Source organism: Vombatus ursinus, unplaced genomic scaffold (genome assembly GCF_900497805.2).
Source record: "Vombatus ursinus unplaced genomic scaffold, bare-nosed wombat genome assembly UNPS02014791.1, whole genome shotgun sequence".
Classification (NCBI taxonomy): Eukaryota; Metazoa; Chordata; class Mammalia; order Diprotodontia; family Vombatidae; genus Vombatus; species Vombatus ursinus.
The window spans coordinates 50631819-50644421 of record NW_020954569.1 but is presented as its reverse complement, the minus strand read 5'-3'; the positions used below and the strand labels follow the sequence as shown (position 1 = coordinate 50644421).

At 36.5% G+C, this 12603-nt stretch overlaps 1 protein-coding gene and 1 pseudogene across 4 annotated transcripts in view; both read right to left on the bottom strand.

The window, feature by feature from the left end:
- Positions 1 to 12603, bottom strand: part of KIAA1328 (KIAA1328 ortholog) — a 468197-nt gene that overhangs the window by 384125 nt on the left and 71469 nt on the right. The gene's annotated exons all lie outside the window — the stretch shown is intronic.
- Positions 3425 to 5801, bottom strand: LOC114048059 (annotated as a pseudogene).

Here is a 12603-nt window from a genome sequence, read left to right as displayed (position 1 = left end):
CCAGACAAAGAAAAAGCAAACATGTAAAAATTAAAAGGGATAAACAAGGAAACTATGTTATGCTTAAAGGAAACATAGACAACAAGCTAATATCAGTAATATACTTACATATTCCAAATACCGTAGTATCCAAATTCATAATTAACTGAGCTACAAGAAGACAGACAGTAACATAATAATGACAAGAGATTTCAGTGTCACTCAGATTTGAATGACTCTAACAGAAATATTTTTTTAAATGAGAAAATAGAGAACTGAACAAACTGCTGGAAAACTAGACCTAAAAACTTTATTGTATTTTTTAAATGTGACTGCAAAAGAATATACGCATTTCTCAGCATCCCATGGAACTTTTACAAAAAATGACCACATATTAGGGCACAGAGATATTAGAAGTAAATGTAAAAAGGCAGAAATCCTTAATACATGCTTTACAAACCATAATGCAATAAAAAGTCATTGGTTCAGGGAACACAAAAAAAAAGACACAGACTCAAATGGTACCTGTCATTTCTACTTTCACAGCAGTTCTCATACACAGTTCTCTTTCGACACTGCCACCACTATTGCGCAAGCCTTTGCCACCTCACACCTGATGGTTGGTATCCCTGTCTCAGGTCTCTTCCCCGCTCCAATCTTTTCTCCACTCAGCTGTCAAACTGATCTTCCTAAAGTGCAGATCTGACCACATCACCCCACTATTTAATGTACTTCACTGGCTCCCAATTGCTTCAAGGATCAAATATAAAATCCTGTTTGGCTTTTAAAGCTCTTTAACCTGACCCCATCCTACCTTTCCAGTTTTCTTTTACCTTATACCCTTCCCTTACATATTTTCTTACAAACAATATACTCCAGAATCAAATGACACTGGCCTCTATACCATTCCTTGAACAAAACACTTCATCTGCTGACTCCAGGACTTTTCACTGTCTACCCAGCATACCTGGAGTCTACCCCCCTCTTAGGTTCCTCCCCCAGCTTCCTTGGCTTCCTTCGAATCTCAGCTCAAGTCCCACCTCCTGCAAGAAGTCTCTCCCAATCCCTCTTACTGCTAGGGCCTGCCCTCTCTTGATTGTCTCCAATTTATCCTGTATATATATCGTTTGTACATAGCTATTTGCATGTTATCACTTCCATTAGACAATAGGTTCTTGAGAGCTGGAGCTACCTTTTGTTTTTCTTTGTATCCTCAGCAGTTAGCACAGTGCCTGACATATAGTAGGTACATAATAAATACCACACGACCGATTTACTAATGAATGACTGTTGCCCTTTAAAATAGTCATCTTGGAAGAGCATATAGTTATTCCTCTAAAGTTACTCTTAATACCTTTCGTTTTTAGAGAAGTCAAGAGGCATAAAGGAAAATCAATTATCACTGCTTCATAGTCACACTTATTTTCAACCAAAAATAACATCTAGAATGAATCTCATGCCTAATTCACCAGATTTCCCTATGAAATGCCCATACTTAAAAAACAATATTTCTATAATATCGTGGCCTAAATTTGAAAAACCTTAGAAGATGATAAACCTACCAGCTCTGGAGACAACTCACTTATTTGAGAGATGGAGAAACTGAGATTCAAAAAATTGAAGCAACTGGCCCAAATCATCTTGAAGATGTTTGATTGGTCAGTGACTGTAAACTTGCCTAAAGAACTATGTCTCACTAAATGGAGACAAGGCTTCATGTTCATCCACTCTGGACATCATGGGCTGGATGACCTATGAGCTATGCTCTTCCCATCTACCTTGGCACCACACGTCCTTCTTACTCCCATTTTCCACTTCTTGCTCTTCGAACACTAACTGAATGAATACTACCATTGCTCCTGGAAAGGGCATGACAATAGACTGGTTTCTACAGCTCTTCTCGTAATTTTTGTGATACTTCAAATAGAAACTTTCTTCCTTGAACAGAATTTCCCTAGCTGGATGTTTTACAGTCATCTCAAACTCAATTTATACTGACCTCATTAAATTTTTCTCCAGATTTACTTCTTCTAAACCTCCCTATTTATGTGGAGGGCACTACTGTCCTTACAGCTGCCAAGGTTGATATGACACCCTCGACTTTTCGCTCTCCTCATCTCACATATCCAATCATTTGCAATACCTTGTCAATTCTACGTCCATACTATATCTCCTAAGTTTCCCTTCTCTCCATTGACAACATAAATACCATATCAATCTTCTGTCCTCTCCTGTACACATACCCAGAATTTCCAGTAAAAATGAAAAATTTTGTTTGTGCAAAAGCTTTCCAAGTTCAGGCAGTATTTGGTGTTTTGTAATTGCCTCACTGTGTATGACTGCTCCTTAATTGTTATATTTTTTTTCATTATTTCTCTTGATATTTCAGATATTTTGTTTCTCCAAATGAATTTTATTATTTTATCAAGCATCCTTACTTTACTACAGAATGTATTAGGAAAGCTTCTTGTGTATCTCTATTGCATATGATACTTGTTTCTGGTTTTAAATAGATATTTTTAATAATGTTAAATAATGATCCCTCTATGCCTAAACTTTGTAGGATTTTTAGCATAAATGAGTACTATACTTTGTCTAAGGCTTTTATTATATTTGCTAAAATAATATAGTTTAGGGCATTTTAATAAAGTTATTAAGAAGGAAACTGGCTAAGTAGGTTAAAGACTTACAATTATGAAATCAAAGCTGAATGGGGAAAACATATAAATAAATACCTACCCAGAAACAGTCTTTTGTTGTTGTTGTTTTAAACTTTTCACATTTATTTTTCTAAAAATATCTAAAATGGATCAAAAGAATAATTATCAAGGAAACAGGCACCCAACCTAAAGGTTAGAAGGTTGTGGGTAAATTGAAGAGCCACATTAATCACCTTATTCAAAGGGAACAGTTATAGATAAAACAAGGTAGACCCATCTCTTTCAATCTAGCTCCTCCTCTTGCAAGGCAGCTGGCACTGCATGGGCTATGGATAAGGAAGTTTTCCAGTCACAGTAGATCAGTATTTGGCTAACTAGGAGGGCCTGTCCCTATTGTATCTTTTAAGAATTATGGTCTCCTACCCTCAATTTTGTGCCATAGTTTTGTTTCACTCGTTGGAAATACAGCTACGGCTTCAAACAACTGTGTCAAGCCTTTATAATCATCAGTGAGTTCCACACCACCACCACCCCCTAACATGCAGCTGGAAAATAACGATAGGCTGAGGAAAAACATTTAGAACTTTGTATTGTCTGAATTACCTGTCAAATGGTAATTAGCTAGTACACTCAGAAAATCTATACATTAAGGAAATTATACATAGAATATTGCAAAACCACAAGTTTACCCATTTCTGCTCAGGAAAATCCTCGTGCCTTTTTGTTCCCAAGCTTCATAAATGTTTTTTTCCCAATTCTGTTCCAGTCAAGGTCAACTAGTGACATTATTGCTTCCCCTTCTTCTGTTCTCCAGAAGACGAACTTCTAGAGCCTTTTTGCTCAAATGTCACTTTTTAAATATACTATTTCTAAGAGCTTTAATGATGCTTGTTGGAGAGTAGAAGCTGTCTGCCTGATGTTTCCCCTGTTTCATTATCTTTGCAAGCCAAAAGCTCTCATTAGTTTACTGCATTCACCTGCTAGAAGACAGTCTTTTAATTCTTCCATTTTCATTTCAGTATAACAAAAAATCTCTTCTGCCATACTGACAGCTTCTACACGTTCTTTCTCCTGTCTTCTTCAGCATGTTTCTCTGCATTCTTAACCATATTCCTTTTGTTTTGTTTTAAATAGTTTTTTTTATTTTTCTAACTACATGTAAAGATAATTTTTAACATTCTTTTTCTTTTTATAAAATTTTAAGTTCTAAGTTTTCTCCCTCTTTCCCTTCCCTACCCTTTCCTAAAACAGTAAGCAATTTGATATAGGTTTCATATGTGCAATTGTGTAAAACATATTTTCATATTAGTCATTTAACCATATTGCTAATGTCATCTTTGCTTAACCCGCCAGAAGACTGGATCACCACCTGTTTTTCATGTCCTGTGCCTTTATCCTTTGCATAAATATGTACAATCAAATTAGCATTAATGTCAACAGTGACTTCAATCTATGAAACTCCACATGAGGCTGGTGGAATTCCAATCAAAGTTAAATATTCAAAAAATATTTTTGTCTGCCATCTTTCCCTCTACCTGGCATGCTTTAATTTCTTTTTGTGTCTGACCACCAGCAGCTGTAGAACTTGGCTCTTATTAGAAGAGCTGTTTTTCTACTGATTAATTTGGTGAAGATGCCTCCCAATGTCTCAATGCCCAGAGAAGAGGGAACAACAATTAGAAGCAGCACATCTGTGACATCACCAGTCAAGATGCCTTCCTTGCATGGCAGCTCTAATAACCATAGCCTCATCAGGAGAGCTTTACTAGAGGCCTAGCTAAATTGTTCCTTTACTGTCTGCTGAACCCTGGGAATTCCGCTCAGGCCACCAACTAAGATGACTTCTCCAAAGTCATTCTGCTGACTTCAGCATCTTACATTGGCCTTCTGGCATGGTGCAGAAGTTCCCCTGATGAGATCAGTGATGATCCCTGCAAATGGAGCTCATCAGCTTCATGTGTAGTGCTTTAGGCCCATAATCAAATATGGTAAATTGATATCAGTCTGCACAAAAGAAGTAAGCTCACACTTGGCATTCTCAGAGGCCTCCAGTAATTGCTGAAGAACCATATTGTTTTTGGTTAGGTTAAGTCTTATCCCTCTCTTGAACTCTTTCACAAAGTGCTGGAGATCTGATCAAAGTCTTACCCACCTTGGAAAGTATCCCCATCAGTAGATTGCACCTCAAATACACCTTTCTAAATTTCCAAGATAGAAACATTAAAAGTTCTACCACTTAAGTCGTACATAGCCATAATTTTGTCTTTAGATTTGTACACGCCAAAGGTCTATAAAACTGCACACCCTTTGATCCAGCAATACCACTACTAGGTCTGTATCCCAAAGAGATGATAAAAGAAAGAGAAAAGGACCCACATATACAACTTAACTTAAGTTAAGGCAACTGCTATAGACTTGTTAATCACTTGAAATATATTTAAACCAAATATTTGCTCTGTATCTCTGGTGGCCTATCATTGAGAATTGTTGAAATAAATAGGCACAATGATAACAGTATTCTTTTTTTTGCAAAGTGTCCTAGACAGTTTTCTACAAATCTCCTTCATTTACATCAACAAAAACACACCTATCTGATTTGGGGAATGTAATTTCTCATGAGCTTCTAATCCAGGTATTACCATTGGAGAAATGGACAATTTTGAAAGGAACATTTTTAATGTCTTTCTTCACTTCACGATCATCAAATCAAGGGCCAATTAGGTGCATGATGGCACAGAACATTTTAAGTTGGTGACTGCCTGTCATTTGGCCAACATGCCAATAAGGTGCTAGTTGTCTGCTAGTGAAGGTTACAACTAAGGGAGTACCTGGCACCTTCAGCATTCTTTAACACCCATGTTTGTTTCCCTTTCACTACTGCCACACAGGTTTTAGTTGTACCCAAGTCAATAACAATAATAACTGCTCTCCTGAGTGCTTCTGATAAATACTCTCACCTTGAAATGATTCAAAAAGCACCATAACTAAGACCATTCCAGCCATCCAGGGAGAGGCCTATGGCTGTGTCCTAGGAGATGACTCCGAAAAGACAACAATGGCACCGTAACTGACAATGAGTATGATGGGTGGGTGTGTGGGTGGGCAGATGTCAGCAGTGAATTGGACTAAGGTTACCAAGAAGGTGTACAGCACAGTGATCATGGCTACACAGTATCGGTCTTATTGTATACTTTCAGGACTACTAAGTACCAAATTTGGAAAGTATCCTAACAAGAACCTGTATATTAATAAAGGGCATGGCATACTGCTAAGGTACCATAGAAAGATTCACATTTCTTTACCAAAAAGGAGAAGGAAGATTGGTAGACATTATTAGAGTACATGACAAACATATCAAAAGCCTACAAAAATATCTTTGGAACAATCAAGCACCATTTCATCAGGAAACTGTTAATGCTGACAAACAACATGTGCCTTTGGAATTATCAAGTGTAACCAAAAGTGGATTCCTCTCACATGGAGCCAACAGAAGGGCTAAGAGCCAAGAATGGAATCAAAAGGCCTTTCATGGTCAACATCTACGTGAACTTGGCCACCATGTCAAAGAGGAAGTGTTGAACAAAAGGTTAATAATGCAGATTGAGTACCAGATCACTAACCCCCAAAATTATAGAAGGATTAAAATTAAGGAGCCCAGACTTGGAGATCAATAATGCAAGGAGCCAATAATAACTATGGAGCATATCACTGCATCATGTAAAAAATTAGCACCTACGAAATACCTAGCAAGACATGGGCTGATGGTTAGAATTATAAAGGAGAACCTAGCTAAACATCTATCATGCCACCAATAACAAACCTCCACATCACAAACAGAGACTCGAAAATAATCTCAAGAACTCAGTCAATATACTCTTGGTACTGTACCATTATCACATACCAAACTGTGGTTCACAGTCACCCAGCCATACCACTGATCCATAAAAATTTAACAAGAACCAATCAATAAACATACATTTATTAAGCACCTCCTTTGAAAAAAGCAAGGTGAATACAAAGATAATGAATAAAACAATCCCTATTCATAAGTAGCTTACATTCTAATGAAGGAGACAAGTATATTTTTATATGTATTGTCATATGCAAATATGCTCTAAATCACTAGTGATTAGAGAAATGCAATTAAAACAACTCTGAGGTACCACTTTACACCTATATCCAATTGGTTAATATGACAGACAAGGAAAATGATAAATGTTAGAGAAGATGTGGGAAAACTGGAACACTAATGCATTGCTGGTGGAGTTGTAGACTGATCCAACCATTCTGGAAAACAATTTGGAACTATACCCAAAGGCCTATAAAACTGCATACCCTTTGATCCAGCAATACCACTACTAGGTCTGTAACCCAAAGAGATGATCAAAGGGAAAAGGACCCACATGTACAAAAATATTTATAGAAACTCTTTTTGTGATGTAAAAGAATTGGAAATTGACGGTATGCCCATCAATTGGGGAATGGCTGAACAAGTTGTGGTATATGAATGAAACGGAATACTACTGTGCTATAAGAAATGATGAGAGGGGCACCTAGGTGGCGCAGTGGATAGAGCACCAGCCCTGAAGTCAGGAGGACCTGAGTTCAAATCCGGCCTCAGACCAAACACTTGACACTTACTAGCTGTGTGACCCTGGGCAAGTCACTTAACCCCAACTGACTAAAAATTAAAAAAACAAACAAACAAACAAACAAAAGAAATGATGAGCAGGCAGATTTCAGAAAAATTTCTGGAAAGACTTACATGAACTGATGCTGAGTGAAGTAAGCAGAACCAGGAGAACACTGTACAAAGTAAGAGCAACACTATGTGAGGATCCGCTATTATTGACTTAGTTCTTCTCAGCAATACAATGATCCAAGACAACTCCAAAAGACTTGTGACAGAAAATGCTATCCACATTAAGAGAATGAACTATGGAGTCTAAATACAGATTGAAGAATACTATTTTCACTTTTTTTTTGTTTGTTTTTTGTGGCTTTTCCCTTTTGTTCTGTTTCTTCTTTCATATATGACTAAAGTGGAAATATGTTTAACATGATTAACAAGATGCATAACTTATATCATATTGCCTGCTGTCTTGAGGAAGGGGTATGGTAAGGAGGGAGAAAAATTTAGAACTCAAAATCTTATAAAAAAATGAATGCTGAAAACTATCTTTACATGTAATTGAAAAAAATAAAATACTATTTACTAAAAATTAAAATAAAATAAAATACTGCCTTCTACAAGAAAAATATTATCACATAAATTTCTTTTTTCTATTTTTCCTTTTTTTCCCCCCTTACCTCCTCCCCTTCCCCCTGCCCTAGGGATGGCTAACATTAGACACAAATACATATATGTAAAATTGTTCTATACATACTTCTATGTATTAGTTATTTCTCTGGATGCAGATAGCATCTTTCTTCATATATCATTTTATAGTTAATTTGGGTATTTATAATAGTTGAAATAACTTATTCACTCAGCTATTCTTTTTTTTTTTTTTTTTTTTGGTGAGGCAATCAGGGTTAAGTGACTTGCCCAGGGTCTCACAGCTAGTGACTATCATGTGTCTGAGGCCAAATTTGAACTCAGATCCTCCTGACTCCAGGGCCATTGCTATATCCACTATGCCACCTAGCTGCCCCTCAAAGTCATTCATAAAACAATATTGCCGTTACTATATACAAGGTCCTCTTGGTTCTGCTCATTTTGCTTTTCATTATTTCACACAAGTCTTTCCATCTCTTTCTAAAATCACTGAGCTCATTACCATTTTAAAAAATTACTTCTCTTTATATTCTTGTGGTTTTTGCCCTCCATATGAATTTTATTACTTTTTCTAGTTATAAATTAATCCTTTGGTAATTTGATTGGTATGCCCATTAAATAAGTAAACTAGATTTGGTAGTATTGTCATTTTTATTATATTGGCTTGGCCTAGCCATAAGCACTGAATATTTTCCCAATTATTTAGGTCTACTTTTGTTTCTCTAAATAGTTGTTTATAGTTGTATTTACATACTTCTTGGGTGTATCTTGAGAGGTACAGTCCCAGGTATTTTGTACATTCTATATTAATTCTAAATGGCATTTCTCTATCTCTTCCTGCTGGGTTTTATTGCTATTATATAGAAATTCTGATGATTTACATGTGTCATATATCCTAAGTTACCTACGTATATATGATGTAAACAGTAAGGGAACTTTAGTCAATTATTCCTACTTAGCATGACATTTCTATAACATTATACAATAATAGTAACATAGAACTTTACAAAATTATATACAACCACCCAGAAAGTAAAATGGCCTCAAGCAGTCACAATTTACAAAGTATAAGAGATAATTATTAGATTAGTAAAACAACTATTGTCTGGGATATCTTAAATACAATAAGTTGTTCCTCCAAGTACAGAGAATTTGCTCTATCTCTGTATAACTCAATTCGTAAGACATCAAAAAATCAATGTAAGTGCATAACATAAGGATCAGCATTCATCAACCTTGATAAGGCTTTTAGCAACACATTTTGCTATATCAGTATACTATGCTGCTAGACATCATAAACACTGCTTTCCTTGTATCATGGAATAAAACCACTTTGTTCAGGCAGAGATTTGTTTATAAATCCAGCTGGGCAGGCTAGGAAATACTGCTTCTTTAGAAAGAGGTTCCCAACCTTTAAAGGATAATTGGTCTCCCTGCCTCAAGTCTTTTCATACTCCAAAGCCTTCTCCATACAGCCACCAAAGCAATTTTCCTAAAGCACAGGTCTGACTATGTCATTAAACTAACTCAGTTTACTATTTACTATAGTAAACTATTCATTGGTTCCCCATTATCTCTAGAATCAAACATAAAGCAAACATCCTCTGTCTGGCATTTAAAACACTGGCATTTTCCTACCTTTCCAATGTTCTTATAAATTACTCTTTTCCATACACTCTACAATAGAGACATAATTGTTTACTTACTTCTCTTTCTCCATTAGAATGTTAACTCCCTGAAGGCATACATACAATCTAAAGTAATTTGCAAATTTCATGCTATACCATCAAACCACTAAGTGAATATTTTATAGTGCTGAACAGAATGACAGCAAAATTCATTTGATGAAACAAAAGGCCTGGAACCTCAAGGGAAATAACGAATAAAAGGGAAATGAAAGAAAAAATTGCATTCCTGGATATCATATTAAACTATAAAGTAGTAATCATCAAATTATATAGTACTGGCTAAAAAAAAAAATTGGAATAAAGTCAACATGGAGGTAGAGCCAGGATAACTGAGTACTAAGACACAGTACAAGTTCCCCTTATTCCCTCTTTAAAAAAAAAAAAAAAAGTTCCACTGAGATCTAGAAAACACATCAGACTGAATCCTGACAGGGAAATCTAAGAAAAAGTCACAGTGAGTCATTTTTCCAGCCCAGGTCTTCATAAGGAGACAAAAAGAGAGGTCTATGAACACTGGGGTAGAATCTAGCCAGGATTAGCCCCCTTATGCATTGAAAATCTGTGTGCCTATAAAAGAAAAGGTCTCACTCAGATCTACAATGGTACACTATGACAAGAACTAATGCCCACTGGCAGCTTTGTTGCCTGCTAAATAGTGCCAGGTCACAGATTCAAGGAGAACAAAAGGAAACCTATGCCCACGGGTGGTATTCCTGGGTTGAACAGTTGGGCCTTAGCTGGTGTACCAAGCAAATAAGTTCATAATCAAACAGTATTACGGCTCTCACCATAGGGGTAGAATAGGGTCTCATTTTCAGCTTCCAGGGCAATCTGAAATGACCAGGGCAGGAATTCCAGATCAAAAGGGATCCTTCAGTTCAATCACTCTGAGATATTAGAGCTTCTTGGCTGTCTGATAGTGACTGAATCCAGCAACAATCTACCACTGCTCACATTCAACTCACGTCAGAAACTTGCAGACCTCAGCCCAGGGGGCAGCAATCACTTTGCCTTAGAGCAGACTTAGCGCAAGTACTAAAAGCTTGCAGGTCCCTAACTTGAGCTGTCCCTAAGAATCTAGAATAACTCAATGTTCAATACCCCTGAAAAGCAGCAATAAGACCAAGCCACCCATATCTTTGTTCTAAAGTATGCAGAGCCTGGCCATAATATCATACTCAAACTCAGGAAATGAGCTAGAAGAAATGAATAACAAAAAAATGAATACCACCACAAAAAGTTATTATGGTGACAGAAATGCTCATGACACAAATAGAATACGTGAATGACTCCAAAACATCAAGAAGCAAAATCTCAAGAAAAACGCAGCTTGGGCACAAATTCATCTAGATTTCCTGGAAGAGATGAAGCAAGTTTAAATAAATGTTTTCATCAATAAAATTGGAATATTAGAGGAGAAAAAAAAACTTGAAAAGAAATTAAAATTATAGAAGAGAAAATTGGAAACGGGAATCAATAGCTTGGCACAAGAGGTACAAAACTTGCCCAAGCAACAAATTCCCAAGAAGCATCACCATGTTGTCCATCATCATGTTGTCCATGAGATAATAAGAAATATTAAAATAAAGTCAAAAGACTGAAAAAAAATAGAAGAAAATATAACATATTTCATAGCAAAAAACTGACTTGGAAAAAAGATTAAGGAGAAAAAAATTTAACAATCATTGGATAGTCAGAATGCTATGACCAAAAAAAAAAAAAAAGAAAGAACCAGGACAACATATTTCAAGAAATCTTAAAAGAAAACTGCTCAGAAACCTTAGAACTAAGGGCAATATGGAAATGTAAAAAATTCATTGGTCACCTCCTGAAAGAAATCCTTAAATGAAAATGCCTAGGAACATTATAGCCAAAATTCAGGGCTTCTAGGTCAAAGAAAAGTAATGTAAGCTGGCCTCCCTCAAAAAAAAAAAGGAATTCAAGTACTGAGGAGCCAGTCAGGATCATAATGACTTGGCAAGAGCCCACTGTAAAGGAGAGCTTAGAATATGATATTCCAGAAGACAAAAGATATAAATTTGCAGCACAGCACAGAATAACTTATTCAGCAAAGCTAAGCTTAATCCCACAGGAGAAAAAAAAATGGATCTTTAATGAAACAGCACTTCCAAGCATTCCTGGTTAAAGGACTACAGTAGTATAGAAATTATGAAGTTCAAGTACAGAAGCTAAAAGAAACATAAAAAAGTAAACACAAATGAAAAATTCTAAGGGACTAAACAAGGATAAGCTGCTTACATTCCAAAATAGGGAGATGAGACATGTGTCACCTCTAAACTCTTATCAACATCAGGGGTCACAGAGGGAATCTAGTTAGATAGAAGGCATGGGAGTCATTGTCATAACTTGACAATTTTAAGAGAAGAATGAAAAGGGAAAGGAAAAGGACAACACTAGGGAGGAAAGGGACAGTAAAGTTAGGGGAAATTATCTCACATAAACAGTGTGCACATGTAGTTATATATTGAAACAACAGGTGGGAGGAGGAATGGTTGACACTTGAATGTCACTCTCATCTAAAGTGATTAAAGAAAGGAAGAATACATACACATACACAGACACACACACACACATAACAGAATAGAGAAATCGATTTCACTCAACAGGGAAATATGAATAAAGGAGAGAAGGGAATTAGAAGGAGGGAAGAATTAGTACACGGCAAAACAAAATCTATAGGAAGGAGCCAAGATGGTAGAGAAAAGGTAGAGACTCACCTGACCTCTCCCCCAAACCCCTCCAAACCTCTTTGAATAATGCCCTAAAACAAATTTTCGAGCAGCACAACCCAAGAACAGAATGAAACAATTTTCCAGCCTAAGACAACTTATGTCAGCAGGAAAGATTTGTCAAAGTGGTATGAGAGTGGAGCACAGTCCAACACAGGGTGTACCAGCACAGACCAGCCCCAATAAACCAGGAGCAGGCTTTGGGAGCAACTGAATTAGCAGTAGCAGTAGTAGCTGCTTCCAGAGCT